Here is a 27,391-nt window from a genome sequence, read left to right on the forward strand (position 1 = left end):
TGTGCATGTTTCTTACAAAAGTCAAAAGCATGCTTCTCTTAAGTAGATTTGAACAAGCTGTGTGCCCTCGTTTCCCCTCCACTGTATTTGCATCTAGATGAGAGGTTCAGATAGCTCCCAACCAGGATCCTCAAACAAAAGGAGGCCTGATGGCCCCTTAAATTTGGCCTTAGCTTTGGGCAAAGCAGGAATCTGAAATAACAAAGCCCCCCTCGCCGACTGCACAGTGCGACTCAAAACGAAAGCAGGCAATGTGCAGGCGGCTATGAATTTGTACCGGTGTCTAAAAATTACACCATGACTAATTCAGCATATTTTAGTGGGCCCAACTCCATGGCAGGGTGGGGTATCCACCCTGTGAAAATAGTGGGTGGATGTCGTCTACCTATGTGTACCCCTGACTTGTGTCCTGTGGTGGACTGACCAAACACAATACCTAAAAGTAGTTATTAGGCAGCAGCTATGGAGGTGAGTGGATAAAGACCAGGAGTGTCATAAAGTCAAATTCTTCTAACTGAACTGAGCAAAATTAAAATCTCATCAACTTCATGAAGTTTTGTTAATTTCACACTTCAGCTGCAGGCAAAATTTCCTGCAAATAAATTGTTTTTTTGGATGATTTTGCTAACAAAACATGTTCTTGTTTGATACCTCTTCCAAAAGGTAGATTTGTGTGTTTTTCTCCTGCAAAACCTACTTTAGTGGCAACTTTATGATGTTCTTCAAGTTAAAAAAAAAACCACACACACACACAAAATAACATACATTTTGCCTGCCCTTGATGAAAGCATAAAACAAGACATACCATGAGACATCAGTGATGCTGAAAGGAGGAAGTGGGAGAGTGAGGCAAATGTAAACATCAAACGGTTTATCAGTCTTCACTCAATGCCATATTCTTGAACATCAATCATGCCATCGCAGTCGACAGCATTAATGAATTCCGTGTTCACCAGAAATCGAAGATACAGATCAAAAGAAGGGTAGCAGGGAAGAGCAGATTGGGTGGAAGTCACTGAAGATGTGTTTTTTTTGGATACTTCTTATTTTTGAGTCTACACTACTCCCAGAAAGAGCCAGACCAATATATACAAACAGCCTGAGGTCACCCTTCCTGCCTTTCTTGGGAGGATGGAATGCGGTTCAGTTCACGTGGCAAGCCCTAGGATGTAAGGTTGAGGGCCCACACCCTGAGCTGCAAAGGCTGAATGTAAGGAATGTCTCTGGGCTCCTGAGGTGGTTGTATGACAAAACCATGCCTTAACAACGCGGTTGGAACTACGACTGCATCTTTTTTGCACACATGCCTTTACAACAAATTTTGCTGTAAAAAGCATGCTTAGTAAAGATATATTGGGAAACAGCATGCGTTCTTTCACCCGCCCTGAGCCCTAAACCCTTCTCCCACCCCTGATTACTAAACTACTCTGACCCCCCCCGCCCACCCTAAACCCTAAAAAAAAAACTACCCAGACCCCCCAACCCTGCTCCTAAAAACTAAATTACCCCGACATCCCCACCCATCCTAAAACCATCCCCCACCCCTAATAACTAAACTACCGCCCCCACTCTCCCTAAGCACTAAAACAAAATAAAAAAAACCCATCACCCCTGCCCCTAAAAACAAAACTACCCCAATACGCCCACCCGCCCTGAGCTCTAAAACCTTCCCACACCCCTAATAACTAAACTACCCGACCCTCCCACCCACCCTACCCTCTAAAAAAAAAACTACCTCGCCCCTAAAAATGAAACTACAGCCCCATGCCCCTCACCCGCCCTGAGCCCTAAAACATTCCCCACCCCTAATAAGGAAACTACCCAGACCCCTACCCACCCTAAGCCCTAAAAAAACTACCCTGACACCCCACCCCTGCCCATAAAACTAAACGACCTGACACCCCTCCACCCATTAGCCCTAAAACCTTCCCCCACACCTAAAAAATAAACTAACCCTACCCACATCAAGCCCTAAAAAAAAAAGTACCCCAACCCCTCTGCCCCACACCTAAAAAATAAACTACCCCGCATCCCACCCTCCCTAAGCACTAAATGCAACCCCACTTACCCCACTACATCTTCTCCTGATTCTTCCTCCTCTCCTCCTGCCCTTCCTTGCCCCTAAAAAATAAACTACCTGTCCCCCCACCCTAAGCTCTAAAAAAGAAATCACCCCAACCCGCCCCTAAAAAATAAACTACCCAGTCTTCCTACCCATCCAAAGCCCTTAAAAGTAAACTTCCCCAAACCTCCCCACTCCTAAACAAAAGAAAATAGCCCAAACCTCACCACCCATCCTACGTCCTTAATCCACCTCCACCCCTAAAAACTACCCTCTGCCCCATCCCCACTTACCTCACCGCGTCCTCTCCCGATCCACTAGACTGCTCTTTGTCTCTTTCTTTGGCTTAACCACACATATGCGCAGTTTGGCACATGCATGGTTAAGGCAGAGGAAAAGGCAGTCGTTGTTCCAGCAAGGGTTGTTCCGCTTGCATGGGAAACGACTGTGTTGTTTGTGACGTGTTGTTTAGGATGTTTCCCCCAGAGGGCACCTTCTACCATGAGACATCTGACTGAGCAGGAATTAGTGACTGAGGCTTGCTTCCCTCTCTTAATGCTCCTCGGTATGAACAGAGATGTATTGTCCTTTAGTAGGGCTTCTTAGCACTGTTGGGTACACTCATGCCCTTGTTGCTAGCATTCTGTCACCGGCTTGAGTTTGTTTTCTTTTGGAGTAGGATTATCAGTAGTGTGGTGCGGTTGATGTTTCATGTAATGTGTATGGTGGTTGTTGGGTTGGGTGTGATGCGCAGCTGGATATCTTTATCAAATCGAGAACGCGTCATCTGAGAGTTTGGTGTAAGCATTGCTCTGTTTGAGAAATCTATGTGAGGAAAATGATTATAGTGTCTTTGGAGTCCACAGATTCCCTTCAAGCCAGTCTAGCTGTAGTTGTTAATTTAATTTATCATGTGTTGTCTTTGAGAGGATTGTGACACTGGATGCTGCTGAATGTGTTCCCTGCAAGTGACCCATTGCTAGGAAGGGTTTGGAGCATTGTTTATTAAGGCAACAGTAAGCATCTACCTACGTTCCCACCAGCAAGGCGGGACCAGATTGCCTCTTCAAGAATTAAATGTGGCCTCAGGCTCCATGGGCTGTGGCGGGTTAAGGGAGCAGCAAAATAATAATTTACCTAAAAGACCAAAAATGTTTTCACATACTGCAGCAACGATTGCTGGCGAGTGTGATGGCAGTGAAACACGTGTCAGGAGGAGGAAAGCAAAACGGTGAACCCATGTTACTGGTGACATCTGAACACCTGCTTCAGAGAAAAACGAAGTCATACACACCACCACCATATGCAAACAACGCCAGGCTGCATCACACTCTTTTATTGAGGAAAAAAAACAAATCCAAATAAAACTTTAATTTAAGTGTTTTTAATCTATTTCTAACTCTATAAATAGAAAGTTATGGATGGTAATGTCCCCTACATGGTAGTTGGAAATGCATCTTTACCACAATTTACCTAAGTGAGAGTGAATCTGGTAACCTGACTTTATTTTGTACCCAGCACCCACAAAATCTTGCGTGCCCACTAAAGCCTAGACACGGAAAGGACCCAGACACCTAGAGCCTGGATCTGAGTTTTGGTGGGGACATCAAAAGAATACCCTTGGACCACACAGGACTGGAGTCTGTGTCCCTGGGACATGTAGTGAGAAGTAGTGGTAGCAACAGACACTGTCCTGACATCTGTGCCTGAGTGTTGACTGAGTGTTGTATGTATGACGACTACTAGCAGTACTATATGTTAATTTTGAGTGTATGTATGCTGTAGGCCAGTGGGGTCCATTTTAGATTGCCTTCGACTCTGACCTGGCACATGATGGGGGCGTTGATAGAGCCTTTCCAGACAGTGGAAGTGTACTATCTGCATTTCTGAGCTGTAGGGTTTAGCCCTAGACACAGAAGTGAGGAGGAATGGCAATGGGGCTACCTTTAGATAGTCAATGTGACCTATTTACCAAGGAGCTACTGATTAGTCCTTCCTGAGCACTACCATTTGAGTATTGGTCAAGGAATGTGTGTGTATCATCAGACGTTAGTGCGAGAGAAGCTTCTAGGTAGTGTCTGGGCATTTTGGCTTCTTCAGTGTGGCCTAGCAAGGAAGGCTGATGACCGCCACATGTAGGGTCTACACTCACTGTACTCATGTTATATGTACTTTTGCTTGGAGCCAGCATCATCGTTACCTGCTGTGTCAGCCATCGTTTTACACAAAATTGCCTGTACTGCAGAAGGAAGACAAACGTCTGAAAAGGAACCACCCCAACCCAGTTCCAGAACTCTATAGACTATGGATCCAAATTCCCTGCCTGAAAAGTGTCTATAAAGGTGGGGCCCGAATCTTCCCACTTGGTTCCGGTCCTAACTGCATCACTGACTGGGGTCAGTGGTACTCCGGAAAGAAATTAAAGAGTTGCTGTGATCCAGGGTTGGTAACACTGACAGCCAGTCTCCCAGAGGCAAGAGGACATTGCCTGAATCTGTGCATCATAACGGAGAAGCTGTGGGTGTGCCAGAGACCTGCCTGCCGACTGAGAAGAGAAAGGGAAGAGGCTTGTCCTGCAAGAGCCACCTGCCAAAGGAGAAAAAGCCCTGCTACAAAGGCCAGAAGAGGAGCAGCCCAGAAGGGCCAGTCTGTCCGAGGGAAGGTACTAGAGCACAAAGACCACATTCGTCATCAAGGAGATTCACCTTGGTGCGCACTCCTGCGGCCACCAGAAAGGAAGCTGAAGGACCTCTACTGACTCTACTTTTAGCAACATCTGAGTCACAGACTGCGTGAAACTCCCCAATTGTAGCCATAACGGGGCCCAACCTGTGTTTAATTTTTTTTACTGTATGGTAGGTCCTACAGATTCCTTAGTGACCATTCTACCAGTCCTATCCTCAACTTTATGTTATATATTATGTTTTCATATGATTAAAGTACTTCTCTTTTCAAAACGTTGTGGGCAGGATATTTGCTTATTGGGTCTTGTGTGATTTTTGAGAAAAAGGTCTCTAGTCTCACCCCCACACTACCACCATAAGATGTCTTGGACTGCTCGCCCTCGCTACCCCTAGAGTCAAAGGCGGCAGGGGTGTACTTGGCACAGGTTGCCATGCCATAGAAAGATTGGCCCCAGGATATCAGTTTTTCAAGTCCTCAACCACCACAGGTGGAGCCCAGTATTCCTGTGTGCCCTAATGCCCCCCCCCCCCCAACCCCAGTGGTTTCGGGCACAGATGTGTTGATTACTCAATTGTTTTGTACTCAATTTGTCAACCACATATGGATGAACAATTTTGTTGGCCTTGTGGAGATTCTAGCTTGTTACTTTCTGGTCATAAAGACATGCGCAGTAACTGATTTACTAACTGAGCCATCTTGCCTACACCCTTGCTGATGTGACAATATATTAATAGTCCTCAGCCTTTCTTCCTGCTAAAATGGTGGAAATCTAGTATGGAAATTGTAATATTTTCAGTCTCAGCAAATGCATGGTGTTACCCTTCTTAGGACCATTCGAAGTGCAGCCATCACCCCCAAATAGACAGACTAGATAGGGTTGCTGCTACATTAGGCATCATGGTACATAGCAGCCTTGATACATCCCAAGAAATACTTATAAGATGGTATCAGATTTCAGCAAGTGTCCTACGAATTGAGCTTCCTAGAGAAAAAGGAGTGCTCCAAAGGAAAAATATACATTTGCTGGGGAGGCCAGAAAATCCTTGCACCAGAGCTGCAGTTACTTGCTCGTCACTGCCCCTTTTTAAAGTTCAGGCAAGTTCACATGCTGAGGGCAGGGTTGCCAAGTCACTAGATTAAATTGATTTTACTTATTGGTGCATCTCGTCGTCATTCATGTAGACAATGGAGATTCTTAGGCCCGTATTTATACTTTTTTTAGCGCCGCATTTGCGCCGCTTTTTGATGCAAAACGGCGCAAACCTACAAAATACAATGGTATTTTGCAAGTTTGCGCCGTTTTTGCGTCAAAAAACGACGCAAATGCGGCGCAAAAAAAGTATAAATACGGGCCTTAGTTTCAGTGAAAGAAAGTCTTGATTTTATTAAAGACACAGAGGCAAGTATTAAGCTATCTTCTCTTGCTTTATTTTAAACAGCAGCCAAGATATAACCACAACTCCCAGCAATCCTAGCTGGAGACTACAAAAATACATTATAAAGGCAAGAACCAATCAGCACACACTATAGGTATAAACGTCTTGACTGAGAGCAACAAGTCCTCTTTTCTTGCTAGAGCAGTTAGTAAACTCTAAATAAAGGAAAAATAATCAGCAAAATGGAAAAAGCTAATAAAAACACAAAAAAGCTTTTCAAACAATTGATGATCTTGAATGTCTGTTCGTTGAAATCTGGGAACATGGCCATGTCTTCGTGCTCATCCATGAACGAGAACTTGTGAGTAGTTGAAGCCGAACCAGGAGAAGGAGAGAAACACGGAAGGAGATCCTTGTTAAGACATCTGGTTAGGAGTAACTGTTGTATCTGATAAAACAAAGGGAGGATTAATGAACAGTGGAGGGATAATACTCGCCTTCGTGTCTTTAATAAAATCAAGACTTTCTTTCACTGAAAGCTAAGAAAATCTCCATTTTATTACAAGACACGGAGCCTCATATTATGCTAGCTCAAAGCATAGAAACTAACAAACTGGCTAAATGAGACACTGGTTTACAATAAAAAGTTCTAAAAGTTGTAACGTTTGACCAATCAGCCGATTTGAGAATGTCAGTTAAACTCAATCCTGCCCAAAAGCCTTTGGATGCCATAGCACCTCTAGTAGAATGTGCCCCAAACACAGAAATGTCAATACCCGCCAAATTCATAATCCATTTCACCCAACATGCTAGAGTGATGGAAGAAACCGGGTTAGACAGGGTTTTTGAAAGAGATCAGGAATTGAGGTTCTGTTGACTTTCTCAAATCTTTTGATCTAGAGATGTATTCTCTCAAACAGGTTCCCACACATAAATTTGAATGGTCCGGGAAATATGGGTAAAATACAGACATTAAATTTGTTTTGGTTCTTCTTTGAACCTGAAAGAAAACACCTGCAGCAGTATACTGTACAGAGGAGACGTCTAGAGCTTTAACATCAGAAATGCGTTTTAAAGATACTAGGCACAGAAGCATAGTAAACTTGGTAGAAAGAAATTTGAGCGACAATAGGGAATTAGCTGGTTCTTTTAGAAAAAAACTGTAAAATAACATTAACATCCCAGATAGAGGAGGTTTAGAAAATCTTACTCCCTTCAAAAGACGGCATATCAGAGGATGCTTTCCAACCAGTTTATCGTTGATTCTGGTATGTTCGGCAGAGATTGCTAACCTATACATATTAACTGTTCTATACGTTCTGCCTTGAGAGGCTAATGAGGCCAAAAAATTACATCTGCTGAAAAGGAATCAGCACCCCTGTCCATACACCAACTATTTCACACTCCCCAGGCTGACTTGAAAGACGTGGCCGTTCCAGGTGCCCAAGCTTGTCGTATGAAGCTTGCAGCTTCCTGCGAAATTCCTGGGGTTCTCCAGGAAGACCCGAAATCATCCATGCAACTAGCCATAGCGATTGGTCGAGGATTAGGTTGTGAGGCACACCTCCAGGGTTCAGAAGAAGGGAAGGAAATTGATGAAGTAGAACTGGGAAGTCTGTTGACAATTCTAGAGCTGACGGGAAACATAGTTGACCTTGCCGGAATGGGGTGATTAACAAGACCTTCGTAGCTTGGCGTTTGACTGGAGCTAAAACTCTGGATATCATGATAAAAGGAGGAAAGGCATAATTTGCCTGGTAGGACCAATCTCATAGAAATGCATTGGTAGCTAAGGCATGCGGATCTGGTCTCCAACTGTAAAAAAGTGGGAGTTGGGTGTTCAAGCGAGAGGCAAAAAGATCGATAGAGAAGGGACTGAATTTGGAAGAAAGATTTTTGAGGACTGAAGGATGAAGATGCCAGTCGCTTGAATCCCGCAGGAACCTGGAACACCAGTCTGCTATCATGTTCATGTTTCCTGGAAGATATTCTGCTTGAAGGGATATCTGATTATGGAGGCAGAACTCCCAAAGACTCTTTGCCAATTTGGCTAATGGTTTGGATCCGAGATGATTTATGTACCAAACCTCTGACAGGTTGTCCATTCAGAGGAGTATAGTACAACTTACCTTGTCTTTGGCAAACGTTTGGATCGCAAAAGAACCTTCAAGAATCTCTAAACAGTTTTTGTGCAACGCCAACTCCTCTTTTGACCATTCTCCTCCAGTTGAGAATTGGCCATATCTTGCGCCCCAGCCAGTCTGTCTTGCATCGGATTCTAATACAAGATCTGGTGCTGTAGGGAAAATCACCCTTCCGGTCCAGGCTTCCAGATGGTCTAACCACCACTGGAGTTCGACGAGTGATTCCTGATTTAAGGAGACTAGGGGGCATATTTATACTCCGTTTGCGCCGAATTTGCGACGTTTTTTTCGACGCAAATTCGGCGCAAAACTAACGCCATATTTATACTTTGGCGTTAGACGCGTCTAGCGCCAAAGTATGAGGAATGAGCGTCATTTTTTTGCGTGAACGCCTTCCTTGCGTTAATGAGATGCAAGGTAGGCGTTCCCGTCTAAAAAAATGACTGCAAAATGAGCCCACAGCTGCCCTCCCATGCCCCCAGGGACCCCCCCTGCCACCCTTGCCCACCCCAGGAGGACACCCAAGGATGGAGGGACCCATCCCAGGGACATTCAGGTAAGTTCAGGTAAGTATAGTTATTTTTTTTTTGTATATTTTTTTTTGGCATAGGGGGGCCTGATTTGTGCCCCCCTACATGCCACAATGCCCAATGACCATGCCCAGGGGACATAAGTCCCCTGGGCATGGCCATTGGGCAAGGGGGCATGACTCCTGTCTTTACTAAGACAGGAGTCATGTAAATGGCGTCTGGGCGTCGTTAAAAATGGCGCAAATCGGGTGGAGGCGATTTTTTTGCGTCAACCTGACTTGCCCCATTTTAAGACGCCCTAACGCCATTTTCCCCAACGCCGGCGCTGCCTGGTGTACGTGGTTTTTTTCCACGCACACCAGGCAGCGCCGGTCTGCTAGCGCCGGCTAACGCCATTGAATAAATACGGCGCCCGCATGGCGCTTCAGAATGGCGTTAGCCGGCGCTAATCTTTTTGGCGCAAAACTGCGATAGCGCAGTTTTGCGTCAAAAAGTATAAATATGGCCCTAGGTGTTTGTAACCTCAACCCTTGGGAAGGTAGTGGTTTTTGAGAAGCTGAAGAGCCCGGTAATGAAGAGGACCAGGAAAAATAGCTTGAATGGAAGAGGCTAGAAGACCTATGATGCGCGCTAATAGCTTGAGCGTAATTACTGATTCGTTTAAAACATGAAGAATCTCTTTTTGTATATAGGAGATTTTCTTTGGCGGAAGCTGAAGAATGGATTTGTCTGAATCGATGAGGAAACCTAGAAATCTGACGAGAAGGGTTGAGATCCGATTTTTCATTGTTTATGAGGAACCCCAGGCTCTGCAAGAGGGATATTCTATCAGAATAGCTTTGTCTTGATGCAGGATTAAGACATCGTATAGATAAGCCAGAAGTCTGACTCCCTGAGCTCTCATATGAGTTACAACTGGCCTGAGAACATTGGTAAAACACCAAGGAGCCGAAGAGAGACCGAACGGAAGGCTTTTGAATCGATAAAATTGGTCCTTCCATTGGAACTGAAGGAACTTTCGGACAGACTGATGAACTGGAATAGAAAGATACGCGTCTTGTAGGTCTAGACGAACCATACAATCTTTTTCTAACAACAAGTCCCTGAGATGTAAGATGGTTTCCATCTTGAAACGGTGGTAGACTACAAAATTGTTGAATAATTTCAGATTTATCACTGGACGATATTTTTTGTTCTTTTTTTTTTTTAACTAGAAACAAAGTATTTATAAACCCTAAAGGATGAGGGGAACACATTTCCATCACCTGTTTTTGAATTAGGGGCTGAATCTCTTGAGAGAGAAGCTTTTCCTGTACTTTGGAAAACACCAATGGTTTTGGAAGATACTCCTGCATGGGACTGGAATAAAGTTCTATGCAATAGCCTGAAATGGTTTGTAGTACCCACGGATCTGACGTTATCATCTGCCAATTTGGTAGTGTAGTGTGGTTAGTTTTACGTATCCTTTGCGCATTAGCTTCAGGCTTTAGGCCTTTGTGCACTTTGCCCTGGATGTGTTTTATTCATTTGCTGGCAGCTTAGAGCCTCTGTGCACTTTGCTCCAAATGCTTTTTATTAGGCTTCGTACTGTTATTTTTCAAATAGCCAGTTCTACTGTGTTGTTTTTTTATTCATATCACACTGTTTTGCCTACTTCAGCACTGGAGTTCTCCATAACATATTTACTCTGTGCTTCAGTCAAGGATACAGTCTGGTACATTGCCGATAGACGTGGTAGGAGTTTAGATTTGGCATTCCTGCGTAGGGACATTTTGTGATCACGATGACATGTTAGTTATAAAATCACTTCCTTGTCCCAATACACGCAAGAGGGAGATTCCGACCAGGGAACCACAACTAGACGCTGACTGCCTCGTTGCAGATGCTGAACCAGATCACAGGCCTTTGCTCAGGTATGAGGGCTGATGTCTCCCCAGTGATTCGGAAAGGCAAGCTAGAAGCTTAACATGCTGTGCTCTAAATAGAACAAGCAGAGGGAGAGTAGAAACTGTTAGGAACTATGATAGCTTTGTTCTTATGTTTTACTCTCCTGGTGACTATTTCAATCCTACTGTGTTGTATTGTTCTGGTTATTGCGGCTCACGCCTTATTATCTAAAATACAGTCGTTTTATTAAAACATTATATAAAACTTATACTGTCTTTGTCATTTGTATATGAGATTATATTGTAAATGAGAGAGTTGGTTTGGATCTGAGTGACCACGACTTCCCTGAGAAGTTCCAAAGAGGTCATGCGCTCGGCTGCCTAATCATTTCTTCCCCGTGGGAGAAATGCGGCACTGCTAGTTAGCCGGAGCAAAAACCGGATTTAGGGTGACAGAGTTCTTTACAAGTGGGTCAGAATCAGTCCCCCACACCGTTATCGATTCTGCTGCCTAGAAATCCAGTAGTCTCATTTAGGATAATGAGAGCCCACGCGACATGGCGCCGCCAACGTTTGGTCTGGCTCTAATATTTAGGTCCGACTGACTCTCTCGGTCTCATATATATTTTGACTCCTCGGTTCCGTACGCGGAGACGTCCGTGGGGCTGAGGATATCCACCACCACGGGATAGGTACGTCCTATTGCTTAGTGGTTGGTTGTTCAAGCTTGAACTTTGAAAGGAAAAACCCCAATATTGGTGTGCCTTCTCTGACCTAGAGCTATTTTTTTTTAACGAATGGCGAATCCTAATGTAGTGAATATAGCAAAAATATGCGTCACCCGCTCACAGGACATCTGATAGCACATGGACTGACGGTCCAGGGAGGTCCGGTCACTTTTGTGGTGGACGCCCATGCAGCCTATAGAACAGAACTCTTTTATTCTTGGGTCGTATTTCCAGCAGTTGATGGGGGTACAAATACTTTTCACGAATACACTGTTGCGAATGTCCCTGGACAGTACAGGGCTTACACATACTTAGAGATACCTTTATCTTATCAAGAACACCATAATTGGCTTGATGGCGCCCTCCCACACACAGTAGCACAAGTGAGGTTAGGTCCACTGAGTAATGATGTTCCGACCTGGCCCTTATTGGCTACTTACACACCATATCCTGCGGTTGCAAATTTGGCAGTGGCGTCGTTTATATATAGACTTAGCAACTACATACAGAAGATTGGTTCAGTTTGTAATGCAAGCATTAAATACTAATGCAGCGCGTGCTGCTCCGGCGCACCCACAAGCAGTGGTTCCGGTTAACAATCCGGCCACTGTACACTCAGTTATGGGTAAGGTACCGGCTAAACGTGAGGGGACTCCATTTTGGCTGGCGCAAAAAATTAATACGCTGGAAGCAGTATTTCCCCATACGGGACCTCAGGATAAACATAGAATATTGATGATGTGTTTGCCGTATGGGATGGTTCCTCCGGTGGACCTTTGTAATACCTGGGGCACGGTGTTTGCCGCGCTCTACACTACGGCACACGGTACACTGACATTAGCTAATTTACCGGAAGTGCTTAAACAAATTCAAGATGAATATGGGGCTGCCCCTGCCTTAGATTTGGGCATGCAGTTAATGGGCAATTTTGCCGCGGTTTCTTCTATTATTTTGAGTAATCTCAAGGGAGAGGCAGTAGCACTAGCAGTGCGAATGCGTCTTCGGGACGTTCCGCAGATTAATCAGGAGCGGGAACTTCCGAGAATAATAGCAGAAACATATTCCAGTATTGGTCGCGATAGCCTAGGGGCTAGACCACAAAAACCCCAATTACAGGGTAAAAATAATAAAGATAATGCTAAACAGCAGCAACCTGAGGGTACTAAAAAGCGCTGGGAAAATAAATAGCAAACACCTAAGAAAGATGGGGGACAGTCTCCGCAACCGGAGACCCCACAGAATAGGTATAATCTCAGGAATAGGGATAATTTGAAGACGCCTGATAGATATCAGTATACTGATACACGCCAATCTCGTTCCTTTCAGGACTCCTCAGAGAAGAGAAGTGAGAGAGGTGGGCGGTCAGAGCGGAGGACGGAGTACGTGAAACCAAGACAGGATTCACAACGCTCGGCGGAGGTTTCTGTTAAACAAGATGAGAAACCGCTGCAACAAAAACAGCAATTTAAAAAGAAGAAAGTGGCAGCAGTCTCAGTTCGACATGCCGCTCAAGAGGAGAGTTCTCTTGACGAACAAGACATGGGCGTTAGCAGTGTTAGACAGCGCGGCAGAGGTCACAATAGTTCGCCAGAGTCTTCTAGAGCATCTGGAGGTGAAAGCAACTGATGACTTCATACAAGTCGAAACGGCGGATATGCGAGTCTCTGATCCTGATAGAGTATATCAAGTGACTCTGCGATTAGAAGGGGACATTGACCGCATTGTACACTCCATCTTTTGGGTAAAATCATATGATGTTTTGCTGGCCGAACAGGATTGGCCACCTGACTTTGTTTGCGACTGTCCTGTTGGGGAGGAGATTATTGCACCTTCCTTCTCACCACTTGTTCCGAGAGAACTAGCGGAGTCCTACAGTAAAACGTGGGCTCTAGCACATGCTCCCGCCCTATATAGAAATAACGTGGGGTGGGATAGACAATCACCTTATCATGTAATTCCAATAAAGGGCGAACCTCAGCCGCAGCCGCAGTATCCTATCAAATTTGAGGCAAGGGCATCGGTTAGGAAAATTCTTACACAATTGGAGTACCAGGGTGTAATTGAGCCCTGTGTCTCGCCGATGAATAATCCCTTATTTCCGGTTGCTAAACCGGACCATTCATATAGGATAGTGGTGGATTATAGACATTTGAATAGTCATTCACGCACATATGCAATACAGAATTCACATAGCGCAGCGCTTATGAACAATATAGTGCGTAAGAAATACAAAACAACGTTAGATATCTTGAATGGATTTTTCTGCCAAAATATAGCGCCCGAAAGTCGGGACTATACCAGTTTCAGTGCTTTTGGCTCTCAGAAATGTTTTTGTCGTATGCCTCAGGGGTATAAGAATAGCCCAGGACTGTTTTCGGCTCGTGTGACTGAAATGCTGCACGAGTTGGACCCTGAAGCGTTATCATATGTTGATGACATATATTTGACAGACGATGAGATTCTGCAACATCTAAGGCGCGTATCGCGCATTGTTGTGGGGTTTGCTGATATTGGCTATAAGTTTAATTTTAAGAAATCAAAGATTGCCTTCCTCAGCGTAATTTTCCTGGGATATGAGCTGTCGAGTGAGGGCAAGAGCTTAGCGTCACATTTTGTGGAGAAATGTGCTTTATTGCAGCCTCCTAATACGGTTCGGAAGCTCCAGTCATTGTTGGGGTTTCTGAATTTTGGCAGAACTTACATTCCTGATTATGCTACGCGTATAAAACCCTTATACGAACTGATTTGCCTGAATTTTTCGAGTAGATTTTGGACGATTGATCATACACACATACTGCGAGAGTTGCAGACTGATCTCTTAGCAGTTAAACACTTACACACACGGGACAATAAGACACATTTAGTCATCAGGGTGATACCTGGGGCTGTTGGGTTTACATATGTCACCTTTAATGAGGGTGAGACAGTCCCGATTGCATACAAGTCCCACTTGTATTCTGCTGCAGAACAACGATTTGCACAGACTGAGAAAATACTCACTGCAGTACAGATGGCTTTGATTAAAGAAAGACCGCTTGCCCAGGGCCAACGCATCATTGTCGTTTCCCCGATTCCGGCCTTAGAGGCTGTTACAAAAGCGAGTGTTCCCAATTCGAAAGCTTTACACCCGCGATGGATACAATGGGCTACGTCTTTGACAGCCACTGATGTAGATTACATATTTGACCCTAAACTGCAGACTCAAAAATTTCTTCAATATGAAATGGAGTACCCAGTCCCTGCTGGCACATTGCCTATTGACCAATATCAGGTGGTCATGTATACCGATGGCTCTGCGCAACCAGCGGTTGGGACTAAACAGCAGTATTCTGCTGCATGTGCGGTAGTGAGCGGCAATATGGAGGGGGAAGTGTTCTGCCCCCGACATACTTATACTAAAACCTTGGGAGATTGCATGGCACAGCTGGCTGAGCTCAAAGCTCTATTGTTAGCGTTGGAACCCACGGATCCGGCGACTTTGACCTTGCTGGTCTGTAACTCCTACTACTGTGTTCAGTCTTTCAATGAATATCTGCACTATTGGAAGTTGAATGGGTTCAGAGATTCTAAAGGCAACACCATTAAACATAAATTGTTGTGGGGTAAGGTTGCGGATCTGAAAGAAACGCTTCCTAAGGTCCATGTTGTGCATACACTTGGACACCAGCGCGTTGGAATACACGTTGCTGGGAATACTTTGGCTGATGAAGCCGCAAAGTCGGCAGTGGCTGTCGCCACTGTGGCCGTAATGACTCGTTCGAGTTCCAAACCAGACACAGAGATTTCGGCTGCCATAAAAGCTACGGCTGATGGCACGCCGTTTCCTAAAGGATTTCCTTCTAAATATGGTTACTGCTTGAGTAGTGCGCTAAATGCTGTTGTTAATATTCCAGGCATTGGTGTACGTAAACTACCCAATAAGATTGAGAGACCTCGATTAATTTCTGCAGCACATGAGGGGGTGGCATCTGCACATGCTGGTGTGGCTGCCACGATTTCACTGTTACAGGCTCGTTACTGGTGGCCTGGTCTCTATAAAGAGACAAAGCAGTATGTCCTTTGTTGTGACGTTTGTCAACAAATTAAAGCTTTGTCGACTAGACGCCCGCAGCAGACGCCCCTTCTGATTTCAAATAAACCTTTACAGTGTGTGTACTTGGATCATTGTGGTCCGCTGACACCAGATAGTGTATACAAATATATATTGGTTGCTGTAGATTCGTGCTCCAGATTTGTGTGGGTATGGCCACAAAGCTCGGCTGACGCTCGGACTGTTATTAAAGATTTGCGCATCTTTGTCGATACATTTGCAGTTGCGGCTTTTCAATCGGACCAGGGCCCTGCTTTTGCCTCCAAGGCATTCAGGGACACCATGGCTTTGTTGGGGGTCCAACTCCAATTCTCGTCTCCATTTCATCCCGAGGGAAATTCTGTTGTGGAGCGTTTAAATCGTGATTTAAAGCAATCCTTAACGGCCAGAGTTATAGGTACGGGTCGTGGTTGGCTAGCCCACCTGTATGGAGTACCGAGAGCACTTAATAACTTGCCTAGAAGGTCACTGGGGGGTCGTACTTCATACGAGTGCCTGTTTGGAACACAAATGTATGTTCCTGATCTAGATGGTCCTGGTGTGGAGGCGGCGGATACGCCCTTTGACATAAATGATCGTGTCACTGTTTTACAGGATTTACAACAATTCCGTGAAGATAACTCTTCTGCAAGTGCTGCCTCCTCAGGAATTAAGGATGAGCCAGTAACTCCTACTGGTTGGATACCCAGGATTGGGGATCTAGTGCGTGAAAAGGTCGCAGTAAAGAAAGAATTTGGTCCTTCTTATCGAGCACCTGTCCCTGTGTTAGGGGTTAGCGGCACAAGAACTGTGATTTTACCGCCGCTGCAAGGGGCCAAAGGAAATCGCTTTGTTTCTATTGATAATGTCAAGTTACAACATGTGGCTGATTCTGCACAGCAGACCAAGAGGGACACCCAGTAGTTCCGGAATCCCTCTCACTACTGGGGAAGAAGTCCTGCTGCAGGTGATTTACACTGACGCTGTTTCCTCTCCGAGCTTGGGGAGGGTGGATGATGATCTTGCGATTGTTCCACAGACGACGATTAATTTGGAATCTTTTGATCAAGTTGCTGTACGTTCTACTGAGGTTTCTGAACATGTTGTTTATAGTGTGCCAAGGCGAGAGCCTCCATCTGCTTCTTTGTTCACAGTTGCACCTTTTGCAAGAACTGCCTCTGGCTGCTTCAACGACACTAATGATGCAGTGTCCAACTCCTCATCTTCGATGTCTTCGGTCCGAGGTCCACGTAAGCTGCTGTGTTGGCTTAAACGCACGTATTTTGTTTTTCCTTGGAACTATTTGTGGATTTTAATGGCTGCAATGACTATTTTTTTGTGGTTACTTTTTTTCTGGTAATACATGGTCATTTTCTTCCTGATCGATCTGACATTGAGCACGTGGAGACTGTTAAAACCACATTTTTCGTCTCATATGGTTCGAAGAGACTTGTCCAATGTGAACATTTCTGCAATACCGATTCCGGATGGGATTGTGTGGGATAAAGTAATGTTTGATATATATGGTCCCACTGAATTGATTCAAATACCGTATGTCCTCAAGTTATCAATGAATGATATTGTTATACCAGGCATTGTTTCTGATGATTGGGATGTGAAGACAGTAGATTCTATGCTAACAGATTTGCAATATTATACTGTCTACGACGATGAAGATGCTTACCAATTTAGAGATAATCATGGTGACATGTTTTGCTACAACTATTATGGACACCACTTTATTCATAACGCTAGTAGCCCTAAGTCCATATTTAATTATGTGCAATGGGAACATTGCTCGACTCCTCCACAAGGGAGTTCGAAAACGTATTATGATAAATTTGCATATTTTTCTGGGCATGATCAGCGGAATGCTAAGTCTTACTATTTTAAAGTTGCGCCGTATTCTAATAAGCAAATTTTATTGACCGATACTAAATTACTGTATTTAAATTTGTTTGTATCTAAACTTTCGGTCGAGGGGTATGAATACTGGTTTAAGACTGTTGACTTGAAAAGTGTTTGGGGTACGAAAAATTGGCAGATGCAAGGCAGGGATACATTATTTAGAGCATGTATTATCCCTGTGCAGATGATTTTCCTCAATGACACAGTACAACAGACTAGCTGTTTGGGCTTGGCGACGATTAGAGAGTTGAATTTGCCTAGTATACCTGTCCCTTCCAAATTAAACAACTGGCAGCACTATGTGAATGCTACTTTTAGTGAATTTACACATTGGGTCCAGAATGGTACGCTTAACACTTCATCGTTACATCCGGGCGGGTGGTTATTATGGCCTGTAGACACTAATGAGTGTCATCAACGTTTTGTCACCTCTTCAGGGGGATTCAGGACTAGTAGGGCAGACCCTCGTTACATTTCACCAGAACATGCTGATATTATAACTACATACAGCGTGGGGACGCTTTGTCAGCAATGGTTGAAGTCATCCACGCTGGATGCAGTTAAGTCACATCTCACGTTACTGTCTAATGATACTGATTTACAAGATTTTTTGTCAGGTCCCAAAGTACCACGGAAGAAAAGATTTTTATACGAAGTTTATAATGAGATTTGGAAGCTTTCACAACAGGAGGCTGCGGCCCGGTTGAGGCAGATTGATCAGGAAAATCTGCTGCAGACTTTGTCTGTTGTTGATAATGGCATGCATACCCTTTCTGACCGTGTTTACATGATTGACAGCCTTGTTTCCTCTGCTATTGACATTATTAAATCGGACATGTCTTCTTTATATCATGGGCAGAGTCAGACGCGGTCCATCATGCAGCTGGGTTGGACTCTTCAGACCTTGAAGGCGGGTCGCGTTCCATGGCAGCACATTCGTGCCAGAGAGATCTTTATCTCCTTTAATTTGACTCGTCAACAACAGCTGATGGCTAAAAAGGAAGCGACGTATGTCATGTTGAATATTGAGAAATTGGAGAAACTGCCTTTCACGGTTGCTGAGATTCCGTCAGCTGAATGGTTGATTCATGGGGTTATTAATCTGCCTATCTCCACTCTGCAATTTACTTCTTGTTTGAAGCACATTCCGGTGGGTAGATATGAACTATTGGGAGACAGTTACATCCACGAGGTGTGGGAGCTTCCCTTTCAATACAGATGTATTAATGGTTTGAGGGAGGTTTTTCTTAGCGGTAGCGAATGCGAAGCTTCTGTCAGCCATTCCATGGTTTGTAAACAGCTGTCCTTGCACGGAGCGTGTAACGCTTCGATTGCTAACTTAGCTTGTTATCTGAAGGGAGTTCCAGTCCCGGTTATTAAAAACACTTTCCAGGTGCTTTCTAATGGCAGTTACATTGTTCTTAACAGCGAACGCTGCTGTGGCATGCGTGCCGGAATAGTTTACGTTGTCGTTGTCAACAAGGCCGTTACGTGCTGCGGGAATGTGTTGTTTCCCCCCACTCAAATTCGGGAGGTAGTGGACATCTGGCCTCATATTGCTACTTCCAAGGTTAATTTCGACAAGTTGAGTCGGCTAAAAGCTTTATTGTTTCAAAAGCATGTGGCCCTTACATCTGCTAGCGAGACCTACGCACTTCAGGTGGCAAGGTCATCAGCGGAGATACAGTCCCTTTTGAATACTAACTTTCCGAGTCACTTCGGTGAACTTGTGGGACGTATACCAGCACTGCTGGTATTGCACATTTTTTCAAAGCCGTTGGTGTTGGTTTTGCTCACATCTTCTCTTCCATATTCGGTTTGATACCTTCGGCTATACACTCTATTTTCGGAAGCATTTTGGAGGGTTTCCCGATTACTTTGGCTTTGTTGGCTGGAGTTTTGCTATTGTTGCTATTTTTTCGCAATGGCTGTCCCGCCACGACGAGATCCTGTATTGCTGCTCCCGTCAGCGCAGCTGTGTCGTGAACGCATGATGCAGCATTTTGGAGCAACTCTCCTGGGACATTTGGAGTGTGACTGGTCTCTGTCATTCCGACCAGTTTTGGATTGTGTGCAACCCGTGTTTCGGTGCCTTTGGTGCTCGTTTGAACATGCACTGGCTTTCTGTCTCTCACTGCAGCGCTCTCCAGTGGTCGAAACTGATCTGTTGATGTTCCTGATTAGGGCTCATTCCCAGACTTGTGTACTACGGTTGCGTTTGCTTCGTGAGGCGGTTTATGAGATTCCCTTCCTGGAGGAAGATGGTGTTGTCTCTTTCCTAGGCCCTGCACAGGGTGCCGCCCTGGATGGTTTTGGGGCTTTGGAACACACCTGCTCCATGGTACTTTGTGGCGTGGATCTTCCGATATTAACATATACAGGGAGTGCAGAATTATTAGGCAAATGAGTATTTTGACCACATCATCCTCTTTATGCATGTTGTCTTACTCCAAGCTGTATAGGCTCGAAAGCCTACTACCAATTAAGCATATTAGGTGATGTGCATCTCTGTAATGAGAAGGGGTGTGGTCTAATGACATCAACACCCTATATCAGGTGTGCATAATTATTAGGCAACTTCCTTTCCTTTGGCAAAATGGGTCAAAAGAAGGACTTGACAGGCTCAGAAAAGTCAAAAATAGTGAGATATCTTGCAGAGGGATGCAGCACTCTTAAAATTGCAAAGCTTCTGAAGCGTGATCATCGAACAATCAAGCGTTTCATTCAAAATAGTCAACAGGGTCGCAAGAAGCGTGTGGAAAAACCAAGGCGCAAAATAACTGCCCATGAACTGAGAAAAGTCAAGCGTGCAGCTGCCACGATGCCACTTGCCACCAGTTTGGCCATATTTCAGAGCTGCAAAATCACTGGAGTGCCCAAAAGCACAAGGTGTGCAATACTCAGAGACATGGCCAAGGTAAGAAAGGCTGAAAGACGACCACCACTGAACAAGACACACAAGCTGAAACGTCAAGACTGGGCAAAGAAATATCTCAAGACTGATTTTTCTAAGGTTTTATGGACTGATGAAATGAGAGTGAGTCTTGATGGGCCAGATGGATGGGCCCGTGGCTGGATTGGTAAAGGGCAGAGAGCTCCAGTCCGACTCAGACGCCAGCAAAGTGGAGGTGGAGTACTGGTTTGGGCTGGTATCATCAAAGATGAGCTTGTGGGGCCTTTTCGGGTTGAGGATGGAGTCAAGCTCAACTCCCAGTCCTACTGCCAGTTCCTGGAAGACACCTTCTTCAAGCAGTGGTACAGGAAGAAGTCTGCATCCTTCAAGAAAAACATGGTTTTCATGCAGGACAATGCTCCATCACACGCGTCCAAGTACTCCACAGCGTGGCTGGCAAGAAAGGGTATAAAAGAAGGAAATCTAATGACATGGCCTCCTTGTTCACCTGATCTGAACCCCATTGAGAACCTGTGGTCCATCATCAAATGTGAGATTTACAAGGAGGGAAAACAGTACACCGCTCTGAACAGTGTCTGGGAGGCTGTGGTTGCTGCTGCACGCAATGTTGATGGTGAACAGATCAAAACACTGACAGAATCCATGGATGGCAGGCTTTTGAGTGTCCTTGCAAAGAAAGGTGGCTATATTGGTCACTGATTTGTTTTTGTTTTGTTTTTGAATGTCAGAAATGTATATTTGTGAATGTTGAGATGTTATATTGGTTTCACTGGTAATAATAAATAATTGAAATGGGTATATATTTTTTTTTGTTAAGTTGCCTAATAATTATGCACAGTAATAGTCACCTGCACACACAGATATCCCCCTAACATAGCTAAAACTAAAAACAAACTAAAAACTACTTCCAAAAATATTCAGCTTTGATATTAATGAGTTTTTTGGGTTCATTGAGAACATGGTTGTTGTTCAATAATAAAATTAATCCTCAAAAATACAACTTGCCTAATAATTCTGCACTCCCTGTATTGAAGTGGAGGAGCTCCTACGTTCTATTGCTTCTGTCTGACAATTGGATATTTTTTTTTTCTCTCCTGCAAAATTGACACTATATTGAATTTGGCTTTATCGTCACATGTTTCCTAAATTTATGACTTTGTTGTCTTCTGACCTTGTCGAAATATATAGTTTTATGTATTGTTTATATTTGGGGCATACTTTTATATTATTGGAACCACTTGCTACCGACAAGGGGAGGGTATAGTGTGGTTAGTTTTACGTATCCTTTGCGCATTAGCTTCAGGCTTTAGGCCTTTGTGCACTTTGCCCTGGATGTGTTTTATTCATTTGCTGGCAGCTTAGAGCCTCTGTGCACTTTGCTCCAAATGCTTTTTATTAGGCTTCGTACTGTTATTTTTCAAATAGCCAGTTCTACTGTGTTGTTTTTTTATTCATATCACACTGTTTTGCCTACTTCAGCACTGGAGTTCTCCATAACATATTTACTCTGTGCTTCAGTCAAGGATACAGTCTGGTACATTGCCGATAGACGTGGTAGGAGTTTAGATTTGGCATTCCTGCGTAGGGACATTTTGTGATCACGATGACATGTTAGTTATAAAATCACTTCCTTGTCCCAATACACGCAAGAGGGAGATTCCGACCAGGGAACCACAACTAGACGCTGACTGCCTCGTTGCAGATGCTGAACCAGATCACAGGCCTTTGCTCAGGTATGAGGGCTGATGTCTCCCCAGTGATTCGGAAAGGCAAGCTAGAAGCTTAACATGCTGTGCTCTAAATAGAACAAGCAGAGGGAGAGTAGAAACTGTTAAGCACTATGATAGCTTTGTTCTTATGTTTTACTCTCCTGGTGACTATTTCAATCCTACTGTGTTGTATTGTTCTGGTTATTGCGGCTCATGCCTTATTATCTAAAATACAGTCGTTTTATTAAAACATTATATAAAACTTATACTGTCTTTGTCATTTGTATATGAGATCATATTGTAAATGAGAGAGTTGGTTTGGATCTGAGTGACCAAGACTTCCCTGAGAAGTTCCAAAGAGGTCATGCGCTCGGCTGCCTAATCATTTCTTCCCCGTGGGAGAAATGAGGCACTGCTAGTTAGCCGGAGCAAAAACCGGATTTAGGGTGACAGTTCTTTACAAGTGGGTCAGGCTCAGTCCTCCACACCGTTATCGATTCTGCTGCCTAGAAATCCAGTAGTCTCATTTAGGATAATGAGAGCCCACGCGACAGTAGAAACATACTTGTTCACCCCCCGACTAACACCGGGCCAGAATACAAATCTCTTACCTGAATTTTGGAATCCTCTGAACGAACGACTCCTCTGTGGTAGAATTGTGGCTTGAAATCCTGCTGGTATCCATAGAAGCCTCTGGTCTGATTGACCGCACCTTTGTGGCCAACTCAGCTGGCAAAGCGGCTCCTACCTTTGCCAGCCCTGCCAAAAACACGTGAGTGGAATATTTTCTGTAAGGAAGTTTGTGCCTTGTCAATGGATGCAAAAGTGGCCACATATTTACTGAGCCACTTAATGAAGGACTCACCAAAGAGCAATCCATTGGCATCCTGATTCATTTCCTTGGAAGCTAAATTGCTTAATTTGGGGTCAATTTTCAAAAGAAGACTCTATTGTCTCTCCTACGCCATAGACGCATTGGTATTACCTAAAAGGCATATTGCTTTTTTAGCCCAATTTGATAAAATTACAGGGTCAACTTTGGTACCCTCCATTCTGGCTGCCTCAGCCAAGTCTAAAATCCTCGTGAGAGGACCCGAAAGATCCAACAATCTGTCCTGACAAGTCCAGGCTCTAACCTCTCCTTTTTTGGGGGTCTTTTCCAAACTTGGTGAAGAACATCAGCATATTAGGATCAATGACGGGAGTTGAGGAAATGTTATTAGTTAGAGACGGTCGAGGACATTGAGATCTGAGTCTGTTACGTGACAATTTATCCAGGGGTTGCCATAATTTACTAGAGACATAAGAGGCAACATGTTCACAAGGCGTCCACTCAGTGGAATTTGGGTGGCGGATAAGTGCAGGATCAAACATCGGTTGACCTGAAAAGTCTAAAATAGACTCATTAGCATTGCCAGTCTTCGAGGACTCTCCCAATTCAGAAGGAGAAGTTTTACGCCTCTTCTCCACAGGCCCTGACAAGATCATTATGTCTGGATCATCCTTATCCTTGTCAGAATCACCCAAATCATCATCAGTGTCTCCCAATTGAGTTATATGTAAAGGAAAATTAAAACTGGCAGACGTACCAGGCTCAGAGACAGAAATATTTGAAGGAGAGACGATATTTATATCAATATTATCAGGCAATCTTTTTTTGGTTTTCTTAGAAGCAGTACCCGTGGTATCTAAGGTTAATAATTTTTTTACAGAAGCATCAAAAGATTTTGCAAAATCTGACACAGAATTTGACACAGCTTTTTGAACTGAGTCCTTAATAAAGGAATCCAAATTGTCTTTAAATAACTGGGCTTCTTCATCTTCATCTTCAGAAAATGTTTCCATGTTTAAACAGTAAAAACTGATTGAAAATATATATTGAAAAGAAGGTAAGCACCAAAGTGTTAATTTGTCTCAGAGGAAAGAAAAAACTACCGGAATTGACAGGGTTAATTTTTTCTTCAATGTGGAGTGGAATCAGGAAGTATTCCTCAGAAGAAACAGGGTGTGTACAGACTCTCCGAGTCAGATGGAGGCAAGGCAGCGCCTGACTAGAGAGAGAAAAATATTGCGAAGCTGAGTCGGGAGGGAGCTGGCAGCTGCTTGAAGAGGTCGTATCACAGTGGGGCCGGTGATAACGATGCCGTTGGAACAACAGTTGAACTAGTGCGCGCTGACAGAAGACGGCATTCGTTTAGAACGTTGCATTAAAACGAGTGAGCTCTAAGAAAACAACATTCCTAATCAAAAGTTAAATAATAACGGTATACACTAATATAATAATAGTAAAATAAACTGTAAACATAAAGCACTGTACATACGCATAATAATGTAAACGGAGAAAAGTGATTCTTACGTTAACTACGAGCAGCAAGAAAAGAGGACTTGTTGCTCTCAGTCAAGACGTTTATACCTATATTGTGTGCTGATTGGTTCTTGCCTTTATGATGTTTTTTTGTAGTCTCCAGGTAGGATTGCTGGGAGTTGTGGTTTTATCTTGGCTGCTGTTTAAAATAAAGCAAGAGAAGATAGCTTAATATGAGCCTCCATGCCTTGTAATAAAATTTGGAAGCTTTAACACAATCCTTATATGAAATAGGGGAGAAAACCAACAGCCTAGCAAGAGACCAAGAGTCCAACTAAGTATATTGCTTGTTGTGGTTTAGCCTAGTAGGGTAGCCAGGCTTTAGCTATCTCTCATCAAATAGGGATTACCAATGGCATCCACAGAAGCCAACGAGGCCGTCTCGCAAATTATTCAAAATCTCATATGTCACTATATTTGTGCATTCTGGTCATCAAATGCCCTGAGACCTCTGACACTTGAACATTCATTTTTATTTACATTGTAAAGCATTATGTACAACCTTCCAGCTGCCCTTGTAGTCATGGGCCCAGATATACAAATAGATCATGCAGTGCAGTGAAGCGCAGCAAGTAAAGCTACTGCACTGAGCTGTGTGAAACGGAAAGAGCAGGGAAAGAGCAGCGCAGCGCTACAAAGAAGTGGTGCTATTCTGCTCTTTCCCTGCTCTGGCACAATTTATGCTACCAACGTAGACACCATTGCACCATAACGCAAGTGTCTGCGATGTGGTCAGCATAGTTTTTGTGCAGGAAGGTGTACGTTAACAACTATGCTGAAAAGCAGTTTCCTCCTTGGAATGTATGCAGCGGAATGCTTTTTAGGGTCGAGTCTGCGAGTGCATGCGCTTGCGCATGTGTCTCATGCGAGACGCTGTAGTGATCAGTAAAGGGCTTGGAGCCCGCCTGCTACTCACTGTTTGTTGGTTAGCTTGACACTCTTTACAGCCTCGTAATTCGTCAAGGCGTGTCTGGCATAATTTCCGTTCCTCAGTGTGGCACAGGGATCAAGCACTAATTGATTTCAACTTAATTAGTGCCCTTCCGCTGCTCCCGATGTGATCGAGGATTATTTTGTTATCACTTCTAGTGCCCTGCAAATAGAAGGCTTGTGACTTGAAAAAACGTGCCCAGCAGGATGTTTTATTTTTTAAAGCGAACTTTATTTTATTTTAAGTCGTCTTTGCTCAGTTTCCACTCAAAGTAATCAAATATTTACTGATAGCTGCCAGAGTGACCCTAGCCTAATAGTGAACACATATTTAGCATTTTTTCTCAAGGGAGAAATTGGTAGAAATGTTAGCAGATAAAACGCACACATTCAGTAGAATGAAAGGCACATAATAAAAATAGATGGGGGGTGGAGAATGACAAGGCATGCTCTAGTCTGGGTGAGGAAGGAGTGGCTACACAAATCATCTGGATCTTCCAGAGATTACAAAACAGAAATTAAACTGATTTAGGGAGCTGAAGGGGCCTGATTGGACTATTAGTTATCATCCTTCCCCAGACATTGAAACCTTGAAACAACTCCATAATTGAATGAAAAGTATGTAACTGTTGTCTCCCCTTCCTGCAATTCAAGCGTTCTTGACTTTTTTCTTTCTATCTCCTTTTCTGCACTCCTCTCTTCAAATAGCCTCTTCCCCCTGAATGCTGGAGTCTGGTTATCCTCTTTTTATTTGTGTATTTGAAAACATATTTAAAGTGTTAAAAAACAACTGATAAAGGCAAAAGTCTTGCAGCCAACACCAGACCCATTGGCTTTATCACTGCTTGTTTCACATTTGGGACATTGTGACATGCCATTCTATATATGGCTCCCCCATTACTGTTCTGCCCCTTCATAGCAGTGAGCAAGTGAATCTGGTGGCCATAGATAAGAAGAGTATAGAAGAGTAAAATGTGAATAGCAGGGATCTCTTTCACCTTAGGATTTTAAGCGACATTATAGACAACTTGAGTTTCACTCTTGTTGTTTAGTTGATGTGACTCAGAACTGCATGAAAACATCCCCGTTATTCATTCTTACCCATCTATAATTCAATATATTTAGCAGAAATGTAGATTTTCCTAGTAATTTATGAAGGAAAGTCTTAAATTTATTAAAGTTCCGGAGGCGAGTATTATGCTAATTCTTTTCTTTATTTTTAAACAGCAGTTGCAGTCAAGAAGAAAACTACAGAACCCATAAGGTGAAACAACAGTAGCCAATGGGAAACAAAGAGCAGTTTAACACAATGCACCAATTACCAACGAGCAGTCCCAATAATACCTATCTTGACTGAGAACAGCCCTCTTTTCTTGCTGCTTGCAGTCAAGATAAGTATTATTTCCTTCTCCTTCATTTACACAGTTTTATTTATACGCTTTTGTGGTTATATGTTTGGTTTTCACACGCTTCGTATATCGCGTGTTCATTGTCATTTCAGCCGGCTTGCAGCCATACTGCTGCCTCACGCTCTGCGCCGCACGCTCTGCATAATTGTACCTTTTTTCCCCTCAACGCGCGGTCGCCATTTTAACCGGCTGTTGAGGAGAATCAAAATACCGGCAAGTCCTTCGCTCTAATTGCTCGCGAATATTTACCTTTGTTTCCTCCAACTACTGCTCTGTTTCCTGCTGCGACCAAGGTTGTTTTCCTTTCACAACTCCTCGGCTCTGCCTCTACTGTTTTTTCCCCGGCCCTAGGCGGAGCTTGGCCTTGTGGACTAGATTTTCCCTGTCTCTGGCAGGTTGCGTAGCTATAGCTAAAATGATTGTCTTGCTGAAATTCCTCTACCTGTTCCTCAATGTCACCATTCCTCTGACCACTTCATTCTTTCAACGGCTGCGATCAGTCCTGATAACCCTGATATGGGCTGACAAGCAACCAAGGGTGAAATGGGAATTACTCACTCTTCCGCTGAACCAGGGGGTACTCGGCGCACCCGACATGCAGCTATATGCCCAGGCCCTCTATTTACACTACTGGATCCATCTCCCACCTTTCCAACCTCATGTTGCTATACAGAGC

General features: G+C 43.9%; 1 long non-coding RNA gene across 1 annotated transcript; it reads right to left on the minus strand.

Annotated features, from left to right (window-relative positions):
• Nucleotides 1-6,153: 6,153 nt before the first annotated feature.
• Nucleotides 6,154-24,434, minus strand: LOC138284894 (uncharacterized). Its single transcript, XR_011201469.1, has 2 exons — nt 24,368-24,434; nt 6,154-6,571 (listed from the first exon to the last, which is right to left on the minus strand). It is a non-coding gene; the product is annotated as an uncharacterized lncRNA (long non-coding RNA).
• Between the last annotated feature and the right edge of the window lie 2,957 nt (nt 24,435-27,391).

Source organism: Pleurodeles waltl, chromosome 3_1 (assembly GCF_031143425.1).
Source record: "Pleurodeles waltl isolate 20211129_DDA chromosome 3_1, aPleWal1.hap1.20221129, whole genome shotgun sequence".
In the NCBI taxonomy this organism is placed as follows: domain Eukaryota; kingdom Metazoa; phylum Chordata; class Amphibia; order Caudata; family Salamandridae; genus Pleurodeles; species Pleurodeles waltl.